This window comes from Rutidosis leptorrhynchoides, chromosome 11, assembly GCF_046630445.1.
Source record: "Rutidosis leptorrhynchoides isolate AG116_Rl617_1_P2 chromosome 11, CSIRO_AGI_Rlap_v1, whole genome shotgun sequence".
Classification (NCBI taxonomy): domain Eukaryota; kingdom Viridiplantae; phylum Streptophyta; class Magnoliopsida; order Asterales; family Asteraceae; genus Rutidosis; species Rutidosis leptorrhynchoides.
Genome location: NC_092343.1, coordinates 203,946,110 through 203,952,109, shown reverse-complemented (window position 1 = coordinate 203,952,109; position 6,000 = coordinate 203,946,110). Strand labels below are relative to the sequence as shown.

Sequence of the window (6,000 nt, the reverse complement as noted above, 5' to 3'; positions counted from 1 at the left end):
TTTGTTAAAAGCGCTTTGTCTAATTATGTCGGGAAGTGGCCAATCTTTTTAGCATTTCAAGACTTTTGGGACAGACCAGAATGGCGCGCCGCGCGGCCTTCTGGCGCGCCGCGCCTTATGCTGTACCAGCAAAAAAAAAATTTTATTTGATATTTTTCCGCGGGTTCGTTTGTGTTTTGGTTTGGGTCGTTACAGTTAGATAAAGGTTTTTCGATATGAAATGATTTTCAGATATTGGATGATATTCTAATTACATAAAATACCTATATATAGTACAGGAGATCCCGTAGATTACGGAGGAATTTTCGGAAGCTGTCAGGCAAAGTTTACAGTAACAGATACTCTAAGATATGAATTTTGTCTATACACTATTCATGCGATCAATGCAGTAAGATGTTGATAATGCTAAAAATGAACATATATTTCATAGCATTATCTCTCAAGAAAGACAAGCTTTTAGTTGCAATTGTCCTATTTACAAATGATATTCGTTTAAATAATAAAAGGTGAAGACAAAAGACAGATTCGACAAATTAAAGATGCAAACGACCAAAAAGCTCAAAAGTACAAAATACAATCAAAGTGGTTCCAATTATTGATAAGAAACGTCTCGAAATTACAAGAGTACAAGACGCGAAACGCAAAATACAAGATATTAAATTGTACGAAAGGACGTTCGAAAATCCGAAACGGGGACCAAAGTCAACTCTCAACACTCGACGCGACGGACCAAAAATTTCAAATCAACTATGCATAAGAATAAAATAATATATATAATTAATTATATATATTATTATATAATATAATTTTACGCTTCCCACGTTTTGGATCTAATATGTGAGCTGTTTTCAGACCTCCGCACTCGCGCTACTTTTGTGAAGGAAACCTCAGCACTCGCGGAACTCTACAGTGCAACGTGGGCCTATAAAAGCCATCGAATTCTGCACGAATTTTACATCTTTTCTAATTCATTCTCTCTATCTATCACGTATATATATATATATATATATATATATATATATATATATATATATATATATATATATATATATATATATATATATATATATATATATATATATATATATATATATATATATATATATATATATATATATATATATATATTATAATTTTAATTTTAATTTTAATTTCTAATAATAAGGGTATGTTAGCGAATGTTGTAAGGGTGTAAGTCGAATTTCTGTCCGTGTAATGCTACGCTATTTTTAATCACTGTAAGTTATGGTTAATGTTATTTTTAATTTAATGTCTCGTAGCTAAGTTATTATTATGCTTATTTAATGCCGAAGTAATCATGATGTTGGGATAAATATTAAAATTGGGTAATTGGGCTTTGTACCATAATTGGGGTTTGGACAAAAGAACGACACTTGTGGAAATTAGAATATGGGCTATTAATGGGCTTTATATTAACTAAATGATACCTCGTTAATTTAATATATAGTCTTATAATTTGATGTATTTATATATAACCACATACGCTTGACTGGGTACGGTGGGCGGGATATCTATAAATACCAATAATTGTTCATTTTACCGGACACGGAATTGGATTAATAGTTAATAGACTTGTTGAAACAGGGGTAGATTATATTCAAGGGTAATTGGTGTAATTGTTAACAAAGTAGTAAAACCTTGGTTTACAGTCGATAACCTGGTGTATTCATTAAACAAAGTATTAAGACCTTGTTACAATTCGAATCCCCAATTAGTTGGAATATTTGACTTCGAGAATAAGAATAATTTGACGAAGGCTTTCGCACTTTATATTTATGACTGATGGACTATTATGGACAAATCCGTATGGACATATTAAATAATCCAGGACAAAGAACCAGTAACCCATGGAAATAAACTAAAAATCAACACGTCAAACATCATGATTACGGAAGTTTAAATAAGCATAATTCCTTTATTTCATATTTAATTGAACTTTTAATTATCGCACTTTTATTTATTATTATTGTATTTAATTGCACTTTTAATTTTCGTACTTTTTAATTATCGCAATTTTATTTTATCGCACTTTTATTTATCGCAATTTCATTATCGTTATTTACTTTACGATTTAAATTAAGTTATATTTATTTATTTTTTATATTTTACATTAGGTTTTAACTGCGACTAAAGGTTTAAAATCGACAAACCGGTCATTAAACGGTAAAAACCCCCTTTTATAATAATAATACTACTTATATATATATATATATATATATATATATATATATATATATATATATATATATATATATATATATATATATATATATATATATATATATATATATATATATATATAGTTTTTAAAAAATATAGCGTTAAAATTGGCTAGTTCCCTGTGGACGAACCGGACTTACTAAAAACTACACTACTGTACGATTAGGTACACTGCCTATAAGTGTTGTAGCAAGGTTTAGGTATATCCACTCTATAAATAAATAAATAACTTGTGTAAAATTGTATCGTATTTAATAGTATTTCGTTGTAAAAATAATACTATTTCCTAGTACACCTCGCACACATCAAGTATTTTTGGGGCCGCTGCCGGGGACCGTAAAACCCCGGAAGCGCAACGCTATATATATATATATATATATATATATATATATATATATAAGATTTTTATTAAGTTTTAAAGTGTTTTCTGTAAAAATATACGTTTTAAATATTAAAAATACAAGAAAAAGAAAAATATATTTATTTATTTTTAAGTTTAGTTAAATTAAAAAGGTTTGTTTTTATTCATTGTGAAAAAGTTATAAAAAAAATAATAAGTTTTATTTATTGTTTTACTTAATTTAAAAACAGAAAACAAAATTAAAAAAAAAACTGAACCTGAATAAAAATCGACCTGCATCTAATCTGAAACCGGGGTATCCGCACTCGCGGTGCTTTTTGCCAGTCCACATCCGCACTCGCAGAAGTTTCTGACAGGTCAAACCTCAGACTGTTATTAATACGGATTTAGGGTTAATTTTATTATTATTAATATTAATTAGGGTTTTAATTAAATTAATATTTAGTTTAAGTTTTTACTTTATTTATATTATTAAGTTATAATTAGTTTTATTAAATATATAAACTAATACTTTTATAAAATAAATAATATAAAAATAATATTTTTATAAAAATTGTACTTTTTACAACTTTAAGTATATTTTTATATTTTGTATCTTTTTAATTGTTTTAACATAATATTTGTATTTTTTTCGTTCGTTTTTAGTTTCAAGTCATAGTTTTTGCCATAGTTATTTTTACTTCGAGATTTTTAGGCTTTGCCGTAAAATCCCTTAAGTGCTTTTTCTTTAGACTAAGATTTAGGTGCTTTAGAATTTTGTGACGCCATTTTTACATTTTAGTACCTTTTTAAGTTATTGCCGTTTTGGGATATAGTATTCTTTTAAGCTTTAATATTTTTAGACGCAACTTTTAATTTTTAATTTTTAGTTCCTTTTTAAGTTTCGACGTGCTACTTTCTTATTTTTATTTTTCGACGCCTATTATTTTTCGATCTTTTTTTTCGACGTTTTTCGACGCGCTCTTTTTCTTTCTTATTTCTCGACATTCTAGTTTTAGGACTTAGAATTTTCTATTTCTTCTCTAATATTTCTTTAAATTTCAACGAAAAATTATTTTAAGCGGTTAAATTGATAGACATCAAAATTTTCTGGTTCGTAGTAATAGTTGGATTTGTACGTGGACCGGGTTATTGGAGCCAAATAGTACTCAATTATATTGAGACCAAACGAATCCTGCCCCTCTGCTGCATCGTTTGGCTATTCGAAACGTGGGCAAAATCAGAAAAGTCTATTAAATTGATAACTTATATAATTTTCCTTATTTTTATAACTAATAGGATATTCAGTGAATGCACCGAGCAAAACGTTCACCACCTTTTGTACGTTCACCACCTGTAACTCGATCAAGACATCTAGCAAACATTGTTGCCGTTGATTTTTCTTTAGAATCGTCATCCAGTCGACCAACTACTCCAATTCAAATTTCCGATAATCCATTTTTTGAACCCGACCTCACAATTGAGAATTCGGAGAATATTCAGGGACAATTTAGAGATCCTGAACCATTAATCTTTCCTCCGAAACCACCAATCATTCAAACAGAGATTGTCAAGGAACCAACCATTAAATCAAAATCCTCTAGTGATTCAGATTCAACAAATTCAATCATGGAGAATCTAGAACCTCTAAGTATGGAAGACCGAATGCGAGCTAAACGCACTGGCCCAGGTCACGCAATTACTCAACCAGACATTAATGCGCCAGATTATGAAATCAAAGGACAAATTCTACACTTGGTAACTAATCAATACCAATTTAGTGGTGCACCGAAGGAAGATCCAAATGAACATCTTCGTACCTTTAATAGAATCTGCACTCTATTTAAAATAAGAGAAGTTGAAGATGAACAGATATATCTCATGTTATTTTCCTTGACTTTAAAGGGAGAAGCCAAAGATTGGTTGGAATTGTTACCTGAAGGGGCGATTGATACATGGGATGTTTTAGTTGAAAATTTTCTTAAACAATTCTTTCCGGCATCTAAAGCTGTGAGACTTCAAGGAGAAATTGTTACGTTCACACAAAAGCCAAATGAAACTTTATATGAGGCATGGACAAGATTTGGAAAATTATTGAGAGGATGTCCGCAACATGGTTTAGACACTTGTCAAATAGTTCAAATATTCTACCAAGGATGCGACATCACTACAAGGAAAGACATCGATATAGCAGCTGGTGGTTCCATTATGAAGAAAACAACAACTGATACTTACAAAGTTATTGATAACACTGCTTCCCACTCACATGAGTGGCATCAAGAAAAAGATATCGTTAGATCATCTAAAGCAGCTAGAGCCGATTCTAGCCATGACTTAGATTCCATTTCCGCAAAGATAGATGCTGTAGAGAGATGAATGGAAAAGATGACTAAAGATATCCACTCAATACGAATTAGTTGTGAGCAGTGTGGAGGACCACATTTGACAAAAGATTGTCTCAGTATTGAACTAACAATGGAACAAAGAGAGAATGTTTCATACATAAACCAAAGGCCAATCTACAATCAAAATCAGAATTATAATCGAAATGTTCCATACAACAACCAACAAGGTCCAAACAATCAACAAGTATCCAATAATACTTACAATCAACAAAGACCTATTTTTCAAAATAAACCACCACAAACGGATGATAAAAGGCCGAATTTAGAAGATATGATGACGAAGCTAGTTGAATCTCAAACTCAGTTTTTCACATCTCAGAAACAAATGAATGAACAAAATGCTCAAGCATTTAGAAATCAACAAGCTTCTATTCAAAATCTGGAATAAGAAGTGAGCAACCTAGCAAGGTTGATAGGTGAAAGAAAACCGGGAAGTCTACCTAGTGATACAAATGCTAACCTCCGGAATGAAACAGCTAAAGCCATTACCACAAGAAGTGGTATTATACTTAAACCACCTGAAATACCTTTAATTTCTGATGAAGCTATTCCTACTCCACAAGAACCACAACCTGAACAAGATAAGAAAACAGAACCGGTAGTTGAAAAGGTTAATGAACATAACACAGTTAAGGCTAAACCATATGTTAAACCATATCAACCACCACTTCCTTACCCGAGTAAAATGAGAAAAGAGAGACTTGAAGCCGAGCAATCCAAATTCTTGGATATGTTTAAACAGATAAATGTCAATCTTCCTTTCATTGATGTGATTTCAGGAATGCCTAGATATGCTAAATTTTTGAAAGATCTGATGACAAATAGAAAGAAAATGGAAGAACTCTCGGCTGTTACTATGAATGCAAATTGTTCTGCAGTACTGTTGAATAAGATACCAGAAAAATTATCAGATCCAGGAAGTTTCACAATTCCATGTTTTCTGGGTAGTCTTAGTTCAATAGAAGCATTGGCAGACTTAGGTGCTAGTATAAATTTAATGCCATATTCACCATA

The 6,000-nt window shown here is 30.8% G+C and overlaps 1 non-coding gene across 1 annotated transcript; it reads right to left on the bottom strand.

Moving 5' to 3' along the window:
- Nucleotides 1-4,594: 4,594 nt before the first annotated feature.
- LOC139879156 (small nucleolar RNA R71) lies at nt 4,595-4,701 on the bottom strand. Its single transcript, XR_011770007.1, has one exon. It is a non-coding gene; the product is annotated as a small nucleolar RNA R71 (small nucleolar RNA).
- Between the last annotated feature and the right edge of the window lie 1,299 nt (nt 4,702-6,000).